Genomic DNA, 15,176 nt, shown 5'->3' with positions numbered 1-15,176 from the left:
TGCCTCTAAGAGCTGACTGTGGCCTTAGGGGCCCCATCAATAACATCTGTTTCCTTGTTCCTTTTCCTCAAGTGCTAGTCCTTGTGTGGGATTTTTAAGACTTCCCAGCCAACCCTCCATGTGTTAAAAATCCAGGGACATCAGTCACATCTTTCTTCCCCATATGGATTCTTAACCAATTTGAGGAAAAGAGGCAAGGAGCCAGAGGAGGATCAAGAGCAGAATTAGTTTTATTTGAACAGCTGGATTGGAGAACATTACAGGGCTGCCCTTACAAATCCACATTTTGCAACCAGCACGATCCAGATTTACCCACCAAGTTATAGGCTGAGAAGCTGAAGCAAACACAGAAGAGCCTGACTAGTCTTAACAAGGAGAAGGGATGCCAACCATTTTGCACCTGGGAGGAGACAGGTCTCAGAGAGGAAGGGAGAGAGGGGGCAGGGAGCGGAAAGGGAGGGAGGGAAGGAGAAAGTGGGGAAGAGATGCTAGGAGGAAGACCTCAGGCAAAGAGAACAGGAAGGATGTAAGAGTGGCTGGTGGTACACCCAGCAAGGAGGTTAAGTCAAGCCTTGCCCAAGTACAAAAGTTCCTTCCCCTCACTTTATCAGAAAGCAGAAGTGTTAACAAAACTACATTCTCTGAGGGCCAAAGGAGGGAGTAAGGAAAATTAGAACAGTATCCACAAACAACCTGCTGCTAATTTCTGTTAGACCCTGCAACCATACAAAAGGGTACTGCCACCATTCATGGAAGGTTTTGTACATAAAGAACCTATTTGTGTAGAGTTCCAAAAGGCCAAAATCCCAGGTGTGAGGTCCCCAGTAACCTGTCTCCTCCTGTCATTCTGCACTCATAGAAAATGATGCAGCTTCCCCCTCCCAAAATTCCAGGCCTACCTGGACATATCCAGGCATCTGGACCCACCCACCCCAACTCTGAGCACTAAAGACTGCCTCTGAGAAATTATTTACTGCAAGCCTGTTCGTTCGTTGTCACGGCTGCTAAGACAATTGTATTCTCAGCACACACCCTCATGCCTTTGGGAAGCCTGACCACAAAATGAGTTGATTTTAACTGTGTCTTGCAGGGAATGCACCTATTTTTAGCAATTATCTTTGGAGTCACTGAAATAAAAGCTTCTGAAAATTAATGATTCTCACCAAGGTGTTGGCTTCTTTATATGCAGAGCTGAACTGCACAAGATTAAAGAAAAGCCAGGCAGAGGGCATTAAGGCAAGACTGGTTTTTCCAAGAAGAGAATGTAGAAAGTGTGGTGGTGCTGGCTAAAGGAAAGAGCTCTGGACCTGGAGTCAGGAAATCAGAGTCAAATTCAGGAATTTGGCGTTAAGTCAGCCAATGCAAGAGGGAAGAAATTCAGAGGAGAGAGGAAAGAATCTCAGGTAGGATAGGGTAGGATAGGGAACTGTGTCAGAAAACAAGAGATGACTAATAAAATATGAGTGGAGGTGATGTTTGTCACTTCCAGGATGAAGCAGTGAAAAGCACATGCAGAATTATCTTCCACCCTCAGAACGGAGAAGGGCTCCATGTTCCCTTTAGAACTACCAGAAGGCAGAGTACCATTAGCTGGGGCCCTTGAGCAACCATATGGAGCTGAGGATCGCTGGCAACAATAGCAACATGGCAACAACGGAAGTTGTTTGTTATAGCAATATCCTAGTTTCTTGCAGATCTCCTATCCTAGCATAAATCCCCCAAAGAACTTTGAGAAAAACTGGGTTTTCCATTGCATATGGGATTGAGATTGGCACTGGTTCTATGCCATACCCTTCTCACTCTTCTCTGTTCTGTGCCCAGGGAGGAATAAGCTCCCAGATTGAATCACCAGGTGATTCTGCCCCTTGGATAGAGGCAGCCAATGAGGTGCAACAGCAAGAGCTCAAGGGTAGGAGGGAAGAGGAGGTGGGATACTTAGTTCCTGGCCCTCAGCTGGGCTCTACTCTGGCCCACCCACTATGGCCACTCCTGGCTGCTTGGCTGACCCTCTCCTACTTCTAGGGTTCTTTCAGGCTCTGCTAATACTGCTTCTTCCTTCCTGCCTTTACCTCTTGGTCCTGAGGGTGGTAACAGCCCCTCATTGCTTCTGCTCCTGCTTCAACAATCCTTACAGCTCCCCCATCCTGACCACACTGCTATAAAGACAAGATGCCATTTCCTCCTGAGACTCCTGTTTATTTACAAGGCAACCATTAATTTTATTTAAATTCCAAAGGGTGAGATAAACCCAGCCTGCCACAGGTCTTAGGAGCACCCAGGCAGTTGACATCTGAAGTACAAATAATTATTTCAAAAAATTGTTCTGAAGGGGCCTGGGACATAGGAAGCTTGCAACACGTACGGATCTGAATAGGGAGGAAAGCAAGCTTTTGTTTCAATGAGACGTCCTTGGCCTCCACATCTGTCCATTTTATACTTTACTTTAAAGGAGCAGACTGTCCTCGGTTGAATTGGGCCGTAAATCAAGGCTACTAAGATACATTTAGAAACAAATCTCTTGTGGATTTTATCCTGGCTCTAACAGGATTTTCAGGATGGGTTGAAGGGAACGTGAGGTGACACTAAACTCCTGGGGACATTCTTTCTACTTTCCTTAGAAGTTTTCCCCTGACTGGGTAGGGCAGGTGCCCCTCAGGCCCCTCCCTCTCTGCTGCTAGCAGGAGCCTCACTTCCCCACACTGAATCTGAGAATCTCAGAGCTCTTCTTCCCTTACCTCTATCCCTCTCAGCCATGGAGTCAGGCCTCCACACTAGGAGCTGGCAGCATCCAGTAGGCAAAGCCAAATCACTAGGATTTGATAGAAGCATAAGATTTCCAATCCTGTTTGATGAGTAGGAGGGGAAGAGAGGACCTAATCAATATCAAGTTAACCCAGAAAGTGATTCCAGATGGGAAACTGATGCAAATGGGTGAGAATGAGATGCATCCATACCCAAAGCAATGCCAGGGGACGCAGTTCAAGTCCGATGTGAGTGACGGCCCCTTGCCCCCCAACCACCAGGCTGGGCAATGTGGTGCCCTTGTTCATCCAGAGTCCAGAAGTCAGCTCAGCAAAGACGAATCTTTGTTTGTCAGACAACTGTGGCGGCCGCCCTCTGGCCTTTCACAGACTTCCCAGGTTTGCTTTTAAGGCATGGCTTTCTGAGCTAGGCTTGGGATAGGCTGGATTCTGCTATAAGGTTGGAAATTCTAACAGGAGCCACTACAGCTGCTGATGGGTTAACAGGTCAGGACACTTCATGGGGTTTACTTAATACTGAGTCTCCCGACATGACCAAAAAGAGGGAAAGAGCGAAAGTTACTATCTGCTGAGATTGATAAATATACAACCTAGTGCATTTTTTGACTCAAGGTTCAGACTATTAACTAGCTTTTAGCATCAAGAGATACGAAAACATGGTGTCCAAGAGGCCAAATGCTTAGATCACAATCACGCACCCATCACTGACTAGCTGGTGACCACTCCTTGGACAAAATACTTCACTCCCATGCCTTGGTTTCCCTATGAAGTAGGGATAATATGAGGACCTTCTTCATAAGACTGTTGTGTATAGTAGAGGACTGTATGTTTGGTGCCCAAAATAAGCACATAAGAAGAGCTGTGTAAGTACTTTTTATTCTTCTGTCTAAATGGCTCACAGGCAACTCACACTCAAATGTTCACAATGGAGCTCACCCTTTCCTTTCCCTCTGAAACACAAAATTTCTGTAGCCACACTGAGTTACTGATCTTGCAAATAACTTCACCATTTCCCCAAGGACTAAAACCCACCTCTTAAGACTTCTCGCCGCCTCCTTCTACATCCAGCAACTGATAACCAAATACAGCTACTTCTGTCTTTGAAACATCTTATATGTGTCCAGTCCTCTCTGTAGCCCCCTGCCATGGCCTCATTCAGACCCTGAACTAGATCCTCTGAAACAACTTCAGGATTTATGACCCTGTTTTCAGCCTCATCCTGAATCTTCATCCCCATCCCCATCCAACCCTTCACGCTGCTGCCAAAATGATCTAAAACAGATCCAAGTGTGTGTGTTAGGCAGGCTACACTGGGCTATGCTCCACAGCAAATTCCAAATCTCAGGGGCTTCACACAATGAAGGTGTATTTCTCTTTAAGTAACAATCCAATGTGAGTTGCCTGACTCTTCTCTGAGCTGTGTCTGTAGTTGTAGCTATACCATCCACAGGCCATGGCCTGGTATTCTCAACTCTGATCTGAGGATCACCTTATGGTCCTAAAGAAATCAGCTCGTGTGGGTTATGACTAGCTAATTTTGCCACATTAGAAATTAAAATAGGAAATACAAAAAATTGTCTTTTTTTTTTTACTATTTTTTCATTTAAAAATAATAGTAACTCATTACATGGTTAAATAAGTACATTTATAAAGAATAAAATAATGAAACAAATAGGTAAACAGAATGTTTTGCTCCAGAACAAAAAATTTAATAAGAGAGGTATTGTGTTATTTTTGCAAACCTTTTTAACATATGACTTTAAAAAAAAAAAAGGGCTGGATTCTCTTATCTGCTTCTATTTTCAATCTATTGTGATAAGTGTGTTGGTTGAAGTAGATGAAGAAAATCTAGCCTCCACAGATGTGTAATTGAAAAAAGAAGAATTGAAAAGGGAAAATGTTGTAATAATGTTTTCAGATAATTGTGGATATTCTTTTTTGAAACTATCCCAAAATTTGACAAGTGCTTATTTTCTTAAAGGTTATTTGCGATGTAGAATATGAAATCCTATCAATGAACTTTTCATACTCTGCTACCTTAAAACACACTGGTCCATCACACAGTCTGATGGATGTTTTACCTGCATGACTTTGCAATACCATGCACTGATCATTTGGAAAATGATGGTCCACTGACTTATGCAGATCTTCCAAATGTTGGCACATTTCATTATACAACATTTTTTAAAAAATCACATCAATTAATATCACCAATTTCATCAAAATGTCTCTAAGAATTGGAAAGCTGTCAAGCTCATGGTAGCGGATACAAGTTTTTAAAGACCCTCATTCTCTCCTGGGAGATGTACTTTATCCACTGCAACAAATACTGTAAATACTGTCAGTTGCTTTCCTTACAGTGATAGGTTCACTCCATGCACTCTCAAGAAAGCTTCTGCAAAATATGCAAATTTGAATAACCATAGTCAGTCATTCTTTTAAGTAATTTAGATCATTAAAAATAACTATATTAAAAAAAAAAACTATATTTTCCAAAACAAGAATTTAGTAAGGGGAATGGCATTGTTTTACATTTTGAAAAAATCCATTTAATCTTGGGCTTGCAACTCAGTTGTATTTTCTCAAGATAGTCATCATACCTTGGTTTGCAGAAGTGCTTAATGCATACATCCTAATTCATCACACAAATTAATAATAAAAATACTTGTACATAAGGCTCAGGATCTACTAGAATGAATAATTTTTACTACTATGTCAAGGATATTTATAACTGGAGCTGAACTAGATCCTCTGAAACAGGAGGCCTCTTTATAACTTCTTTTTTTTTTTTAAGATTTTATTTATTTATCTATTGAGAGAGAGCATGAGCAGGGGGAAGGACAGAGGGAGAGAGAGAGACTCTCAAGCAGACTCTAGGCTCGGCATGGAGCCCTACATGGGGCCTGATCCCACAACTCTGAGATCATGACTTGAGCCAAAATCAAGAGTCAGATGCTTAACCAATTGAGCCACCCAGATGCCCGTGGCATTCTTCTTTTTAATGCAAATGTGTAGCAATGAACAATTGAGTGACCAATGGTATAGTTTTGGTGCCACTGCCCTAATTCATGCTTAAGTGCCAGTTTTATCATGAAGTTGTTTTAGCTTTATTTTGAAACACTTTAGCTTTATTTTGACTTTAGTTTGATTATGAAAATAGTTTTGAAATCACAGACCTCCTTCAAGGTCCCAGGGATTCTCTGGGATTGGTTTTCCACACTTTGAGAACCTACTGGCCTACCCTACTCTTATTAATACAGTATTTTACATCCCAGCTTAATAAGCTTCCCATCACCCAGGGCAGCGCTATTCAAAGTTGTTCCAGTTGAACTGGTGCCTGTTCACAATCCACAACAATATGAAGAAATTGACAGTGAGCATTTAGAAGTGTTTATAGAGGTGCGCCTTGTGGTCAATTAAGTCGATTAAGCATCTGCCTTCAGTTCAGATCATGATCTCAGGATCCTGGGATCAAACCCCACACTGGGGGAAGGGGGGGAGTCCCCGCACAGCAAGGGAGTCTGCTTTTCCCTCTCCCTCTGACCTTCCTCCTTGCTTGTGCTCTCTCTGTCTCTAGTAAATAAAATCTTTAAAAAATATATAGAAATTTTATGTCTGTGGAAACTGATGATAAAAAAAAATAAGGATTTCTATATGTCTTCGCTTTTTACATTACTTTGTAGATAGACACTTACTCCAATTGTATCTTACAAAATACCCATCTGTGACAAACTGGAATTTTTGGAAAGTTCCTAATTTCCAGATTAGAATTTTTTTTTTTTAAAGTTTCTTTCCTACTGGGAGAAGATATTTACAAATGACATATCAGATAAAGGGCTAGTATCCAAAATCTATAAAGAACTTATCAAACTCAACACCCAAAGAACAAATAATCCAATCAAGAAATGGGCAGAAGACATGAACAGACATTTCTGCAAAGAAGACATCCAGATGGCCAACAGACACATGAACAAGTGCTTAACATCACTCGGCATCAGGGAAATACAAATCAAAACCACAATGAGATACCACCGCACACCAGTCAGAATGGCTAAAATTAACAAGTCAGGAAATGACAGATACTGGTGAGGATGCAGAGAAAGGGGAACCCGCCTACACTGGTGGTGAGAATGCAAGCTGGTGCAACCACTCTGGAAAACAGCATGGAGGTTCCTCAAAAAGTTGAAAATAGAGCTTACCCTATGCGCCAGCAATCGCATTACTGGGTATTTACCCTAAAGATACAAATGTAGTGATCCAAGGGGCACGTGTACCCGAATGTGTATAGCAGCAATGTCCACAATAGCCAAACTAAGGAAAGAATCTAGATGTCCTTCAACAGATGAATGGATAAAGAAGATGTGGTGTATATATATACAATGGAATACTATGCAGCCATCAAAAGAAATGAAATCTTGCCATTTGCGACAACGTGGATGGAACTAGAGAGTATTATGCCAAGAGAAATGAGTCAATCAGAGAAAATCATATGATCTCCCTGATATGAGGAAGTTGAGAGGCAAAGTGGGGGGCTTGGGGGGTAGGGAAGGAAAAGGTGAAGCAAAATGGGATCGGGAGGGAGACAAACCATAAGAGACTCTTAATCTCACAAAACAAACTGAGGGTTGCCCGGGGGGAGGTGGGTAGGAAGAGGGTGGTTGGGTTATGGACATTGGGGAGGGTATGCACTATGGTGAGTGCTGTGAAGCGTGTAAACCTGGCGATTCACAGACCTGTATCCCTGGGGCTAATAATACATTATATGTTAATAAAAAATTTTTTTTAAAAAGTTTCTTTCCTAACTTAGCCAATACTATACAGTCTTGATTATTGTGGCTATGGTATTGATTATTGTGGTCTTCAAATTGGATAAAGTGATTCTTCCTACTTCAATCTTCTTCAAAATTGTTTTAGTTATTCTAATTCCTTTACACTCATATATAAATTTTATAATAATGTTGTCCATTATCTACAAAATATCTTGCTGGAATTTTTATATAAATTGAGATAAACCTGTCAATTTGTGGAAAATTGATGTCCTTACTATGTTGTAAATCTTTAGCATATTCAGGCTTCCAATCAATGAACATGGTTTGTCTCTATGTTTATTTAAATCTTCTTTTATTGGGGTGCCTGGGTGGCTCAGTGAGTTAAGAGGCTGACTCTTGATTTTAGTTCAGGTCATGATCTCAGAGTCATGAAATCAAGTCCTGTGTCAGGCTTCACACTGAACTTGGAGCCTGCTTAAGATTCTCTCTCTCCCTCTGCTACTCCACCCCAACTCATGCATGCATTCTCTAAGAAAATTAAAATAAAATAAAAATTTATAAATCTTTTCTTTCTTTCATCAACATTGTGTGGTTTTCAGCATAGAAGAATATGCTTTATTAGATTTATATCTAAGTATTTTTATTTTGAGAAGGTTATAAATGGTATCATAGTTTTAGTGCCCACACGTTCACTACTGGTAAACACAAACACGAATTATTTTTATGTTTATTTTTTATCCTGCAACCTTGCCGATTCACTTATTAGTTCCAGGAGTTTTATTTTTTGTATGATTCCTTGGAAATTCCTACATAGACAATCATTGTCATCTTCAAATAGGGACCTATTTGAGTTCTTCTTATCCAACTTGTAGAGCTTTAATTTCCTTTCCTTGCCATTGCACTGGCTAGAATTTTTCAGCATTATGTCAGTTTTTAGTTTGATTCCATTGCAATTGGAGAACATGCTTTGTATTATTTCAGCTCTTTTAAATTTGTTGAGGTTTGCTTTATGGTCAAGGACATGTTCTACCTTAGAATATGTACTATGGGCACTTGAAAAGAATGTGGAGTCTGTTGTTGCTAAAATGAATGTTTTGTAAATGTTGATTAGATCCCATTGACTGATGTTACTGAGTTTTCTACTTCCTAATTGATTTTCTTTCTAGTTGTTCTATCAATTTTTAAGAGAGAAATATTAAAGATGCCAACTATAAATGGGAATTTGTCTATTGTCCCTTTCTTTTCAGTTTTTACTTCACGTATTTTGCAGGTTTGGTTTTTTGTTGTTTGTTTGTTTGTTTGGTGCTTACATGTTTAAGACTGTCTTTTTTTGGATTAATTCTTTTGTCATTATATTACAGCCTTCTCTGTCTGTGGTAATTTTCTTTGCTCTGAAGTTTACTTTACCTGGTATTGATATAGTGACTTCTGTTTTCCACTGACTAATATTTGTATTTTTCCATTCTTTTACTTCAACCTGCCTATATTTTTATATTGAAGTGAGGTTCTTACAGGTGGCATATAATTGAGTCATGTTTTTAAATATACTCTGCCAATATCTTTCTTCTAGTTATTCTATTTAGATCACTTACATTTAGTGTAATAATTGATATCTTAGGGCTTAAGGCTCCTTTATTTGTTGTTTCTTGTTTGTTCTCCCAGTTTTTGTTTTTCTCTTTTCTTTTCCTTGCCTCCCTGTATGTTGAGAATTTTAGAATTCCATTTATGTAGGTTTTTTTTTTTAAAGTGTATATCTCTTTGTATAGCTTTTTAGAGACTGTTCTTATTGTTATGGTACATATACATAACTTACCACAGTCTATTGGTGTCACAATTTTACCACTTTAAGTGAAATGTAGAAACCTTACCTACATTTTGTTTCTTTACTTACTAATAATTTGTAATTGTTTTAAGTAATTTCTATACAGATGTTTTAGAGCCATATCCAACAGTGTTATAATTTTTGCTTCAACTGTCAAAGATGATTTAGAAAACTCAAGAGGAAAAGGAAAGTATGTATTCCCCAAATTTTTGCTTACTGGGTTCTTTCTTCCTTCCTGGTGTTCCAAGATTCTTTCATCATGACTTTCTGTTTAGAGAACTCCCTATAGTCATTATTTTGGGGCAAATCTTTTGGACACAAATTCTTTTAGTTTTTCTTCATCTGAAAAATGTCTAATTTCTCCTTCATTCATCAAGATATTTTCACTAGTATAGGATTCTGAATCACCAGCTATTTTATTTCAGTACTTGAAAAATATTGTGTCACATCTTTCTGATCTCCTGATTAGAAATCTACTGTCATTTAAATCCTTTTCCCCTATAGATAAGTTGTCATTTTTCTCTGGCTGTTTTCAAGATTTTTTCCTATGTCTTCAGTTGTCAGAAGCTTAACTCTGATACATTCTGGCATAGATTTCTTTCAGTTTACCCTTCTGAGAGTTGATTCAGCTTCCTGAATCTGTAAGTTTATGTTTTTTGCCAAATTGAGGAGCTTTCAGCCATTATTCCTTCAAGCACATTTTAAAACTCCATCCTCTTTTTCCTCTCTTTCTGGGCCTTTGATGACATGAATACTAGATCTTGTGCTGTAGTCCTATGGGTCCTTGAGGCTCTGTTCATATTTTCCAGTCCATTATATCTCTGTGATTTCTATTCTATCTTCCAGTTCAGTTATTCTTTTTTCTGTCCCTTCTATTCTGCTGCTAGCCCATTCACTGAGCTTTCTATTTCAGTTTCTGTTTTTAAGTTCCATTGTTTCCATTTCATTCTTCTTTAGGTCTTCTGTTTCTTTGATAAGACTTTACGTTTTTTTCACTTGTCTCAAGCATTGTTTACAATTGCTTGTTGAAGCATTTTATCATGGCTACTTCAAAGTATTTGTCAGATACTTCCAACATCTCTATCATTTCAGTGTTGGCATCTATCAATTGTCTCTTTCATTCAGTTTGAGACTTTCCTGGTTCTCGGTTTGAAGAGTGATTTTCAACTGAAAGCTGAACATTTTCATATTATGTTAGGAGTCTTTGAATCTTATTTAAACTTTCCATTTTATGGATTTTTCTGATACCACTCTGAAAGCAAAAGAGGGCATGCCACCTCATTCCTGCCAGATGGAGGCATAAACATAGGTTCCTCACTTTGTCTTCACTGACATTCAAATGGAATGTTCCTCATTACTGCAGGGATGGGAGTTCCTGCTTCATGTGGTCTCCATGGGCACCTGGTGGGAACTGCCTTGTAGCCCCCAAGCAATGGTGATGTTGTGTCTCTACCTAGGCCTCCTGTGGCTCCCTAGAGTGAAGAGGGAGAGGCACTCCATTATCTTGGGTAAGGGTGAAACTCCAGACTCTCCACATGGTCTCTGTTGATACACAAGAAGAGGACGGGAGAACTTGTTGGCATAGATAAAGTCCCAACTTCCTAATCAGCATTCTCTGATACTATCCACTGTACCTTGCTAGATTCTCAAAAATTAGAAATCTAGGCTTCCCACTCAGCCTTTGCTGGTGTGGTTGGGAGTGAGGCCAGAGTTTCTGTGGTGCTTAGCCTCAATAGAGCAGTTATTATGTAAATTTTATCTCTTGTTAGGTTGTTCTTTTCCTGGTGCTTTGACTGGGTGACCAGGCTTTCCTGGGGTGCCTTTGGTTTTGTGTGTGTGTGTGTTTTTTTTAAATCTCTGCTCTACTAGCATTCTGGGTAACTGGCTTCTTCAGCTCCAAGTCCAGAATATGAAGTGAAAATAAAACCAAGTGAGTTCACTAACATAACATGTTCCCTGACCCCTAGCCAGTCTGCCTTCTCTCTGCCTTTCGGAGTCTTATATTTGTTTTATGCACAACAACCAGAAGTTTTAGGTTTACCTAGCAGGAAGAATAGGAGAAAGTACATCTAGTCTGTCTTCTCCAAAGAGAATCTAAAACTAGTTTTTAGGGGGGAAAATGTTAGTAAAGAAAAAACAGTCACTCTTATCTTCTCTCCTTTTCTACCTTCTTTTCTGCTAAATTTACAAGTGTTAACAACCTGGAGTTATCTCCTTCCATTTTTCTCCACACTTATTTAAACAATTACAAACCAAACACACACACACACACACACACACACAAACAAACACATACTGAGTTTTTCTCTTGCTTTTTGCCAGAACAAAATGGTGTTATATAAGTTCCTATGCAACTTGAAATTTTCATTAACACATAATAAGGGTCCTTTCAGGTCAATAGTCATAGATCTAACTCACACTTCTTATTAGCTACTTACTATTCCATAATATGGAAGGGCCACACTTAATTAAGTCATTTTTAATGTTATTGCTTCAACAAATAATTTTATTTATGTAGGCTAGATTACTAAAAGTGGGGCAGATCAAAACAAACAATATGTGTATTTTAAAGTTGAATAAAGATGGCATAGCTATGGTCCCAAAATGACTGTGATGATTCATATCTCATCTACCAATGATATATGAGAATACATGCTTCTTCCAGCATCCTTTCCAGCTCTAGGCATTTTCCCTCATTTTTAATTTTTACCAGTCTTCCAGGGGTAAAATAGTATCTTCTTTTGATTAATATATATCTACTGGCCACTTGTATGATCCCATTCATGCCTTTTTCCATTTTTCTGTTGGGTGTTAGTATATTGCTCATCAGTTTGTGACAGCTCATTGTACAGTTTTATCTGTCATATGTATTACAAATATGTTTTCTCTAACTCCAACCTATTGCCAGAGCATTTTGTGAACATTTTCCTTATCACGCTTACCATGTCGCACTGTCCTTTGCTGACAATTGCTGTCTCTGCAGAGGCTATGTCCCTGAAGCTAAGGATCATTTGCTAAACTTTGTAGCCCCAGTCCCAGGCAGTAATTTGTGCATAGTAGGTGTTCAAAGGGTGCTTAAATTGATTGTGGAATTTCTGTCTCAGTAAAAAGGTCCCTCCATGTTCCCTTTCCTTTGTGCCATCTGAGTGACGCATTAATTACAGATGTTCCATCAAATATCAAACTAACCTCAACAATTACAACTTGAACCAAAGAGCCCAGCCAAAATGACAGGACCCTCATCCCCAGGACTGAGCTGTGGACACGAGGAAGGACAAGAAAATTGCACCATCTGCTTAAATTTAGATAAAAGGACTCGGCTCATACAGGACATTGCATGAGAAGGGAGGGAATGTGCTTATTTGCTATTCCGGGTTATGAAGCCTATTTTCATGTTATGTGTCATTTATGGAACAATCTGATGTTACAGATGGCTTGAAGCTTTTATGCTGCAAGAAGAGGGAGTGAGATAGAGGAGGAAGTCATTTCTCCTCAGTCTTATGGACTGTCCCCCACTCCAGCAAACTGGGGAGGCTCATGGTCAGCCAAAACCACCAAAATAAAATGTGACAGAGTGGGGGCTGCATAGAGGATGAAAGGAGAATGTAGGGGTGTGTGGGGGATAAGAAGTAGAGGAAAGCATAGGGGAAATAGAGGGTAAAAGTGTTTAAGGGACAGAATGGACTGCAGTATCTGGGGAGCCCCCAGAGGTAGAAGAAAGAACTCAGTCCTGGAATTTAAAGCAATGTTAGTTCTAATCTTGCTTGTGTTACTTACCCCCACCCCCTATCCCACACTGTCCAAACTGACTAGTCACCTTAATGGCACACACAGCTGCAGGCAGCAGCCTCTCCTCCATCCCCCCTCTCTGTTGTGTTGCCATGGAAAATCTCCCTGTGCTCCCGTCCACACTGGGTTGCTTTTGTGTGCTTGATGCTGTTGCGGAGTTGAAGTTTTCTGCTAATCTGGCCTCTTAGATGCAACAGGATTCATCCCTGGTTCCACAGGTCACCCTAATTTACCTGAGATTAAAAGACTTATTTTTCCCTGATTCCATTCCATAGCTGATCCTTGCTTCTGAGACCCTGATGCTAGAGAAGTCCAGAAGTTTACATTATGCTTCCAGTCCCAGAGAGGTCATGCCTGGCCATTCCAGGGCATCTTCCACTGGCCTAATTAAATGCTTTCAGGAAACAGGGTCATGTTGCCCTCATATGGCAGTCCCTGCAATACCATGTGACCTGAGTGTGACAGGTGAAGAGGGAATGTGATTAACAGTGTGTGTATTAGTTTGTATTAGATTAGCATGAATGTGATTAGTATCTCGTTGGAAAGAAAAATGGAAGATTTTCACAATATATACTACCCAGGAAAACTTTTAATTACAAATGTGAAAGAACTATATAATGAAAATACCAAAGGACAGAAAAGAAAACCTAACTAAATTGAAATACATGCCATTCTCCTAATTAGGAAAAGACACTATTTTAATGAGATGCCATTCTTCCCTGTTATGGAGTGAACATTTGGGCCCCTCACCCTAAATTTGTATGTCGAAGCCTTATTCTTCAATGTGAAGGTATTTGGAGGTGGAGGTCTTCGGGAGGTAATTAGGATTAGGTGATGTCATAAGGATTGGGTCCTCATGATGAAATTAATGCTCTTATGAAGAGAAGAAAAGACATAAGAGCTCTCTCTGTCTCTCCACCATGTGAGGAAGAGCAATAAAGTGAACATATACAAGCCAGAAGGGGGTTCTCACCCAACCTGACCTTTTTGGACTTCCAGCCTCCAGAACTACGAAAAAGAGATTTCCATAGTTTAAGCCACCCAAATATCAGGTATTTTGTTAAAGCAGCTCAAGGTGACTAAGACATTCCCTGAATCCCTATGAAATTGTCTACAATTATAATTGAGTTCCAATACTTTTGGAACTTAGTAACTTGAAAAGAACTTTCTTCTGGGGGAAAGAAACATATGCCTAAGAACAGCTAAGAAAATCTTAAAATAGAAAAATAATGACAAGAGACCACATATCACAACACATTATGGAGCTACAATAATAAAACAGTGTGATATTAGTCTGGGAATAGGCCAATGGATTAAGAGAACACAATTTGAATGTCCAGACATAAACAGATCAGAATTCAGTATATGATAAAGATGGAATTTCTCATCAGTGAGAGCAAGAGGGGGTTATTCAATAAATGGTGTTATGGTGAGACTGTCTATTCATTCAGGGAAAAAATAAGTTAAATTCCAACTTTATGCCAGACACAAAAATCAATTGAAATGGAATTTAAAACTAAATGAAAAAAATAAACACTAAAGGTACCATAACACATTTACTTATTACAACAGCCCTAAAAGATAGCTATTTGATCCCCATTTTGAAGATGTAGAAACTCAGGCTAAGAGAGATAAGGTGGCTTACTTGAGGTCACACAAGGTCACACACCAGCAGTTCATAGAGGATCACAGACACTTTGTTCTCCAGACGTCCCTATTAGGTGAATTTACCTTACAGTTTTCTTTCAACCTAGCTCGTCACTCTTAGCAAATGAACTCCACCTCTAGGACAGAGCCCAGGCAAAGAACCTGATGAGCCTTAAGTTAAACAGACCTCCAGTCTTGGGGTATCTGGGTGGCTCAGTCAGTTAAGCACCCAACGCTTGAATTCAGCTCAGGTCATGATCTCAGGGTCGTGAGATCAAACCCCGCATGGGGCTACCTGCTTGAGATTCTCTCCCTCTGCTCCTTTCCACCATGCTATCTCTCTCTCTCTCTCTCTCTCTCTCTCTAAAATAAGATAAATAAATCTTA

This window comes from Enhydra lutris, unplaced genomic scaffold (assembly GCF_002288905.1).
Source record: "Enhydra lutris kenyoni isolate GAN:26980312 unplaced genomic scaffold, ASM228890v2 scaffoldscaffold90, whole genome shotgun sequence".
Classification (NCBI taxonomy): Eukaryota; Metazoa; Chordata; class Mammalia; order Carnivora; family Mustelidae; genus Enhydra; species Enhydra lutris.
This window is presented reverse-complemented; position numbering follows the sequence as displayed.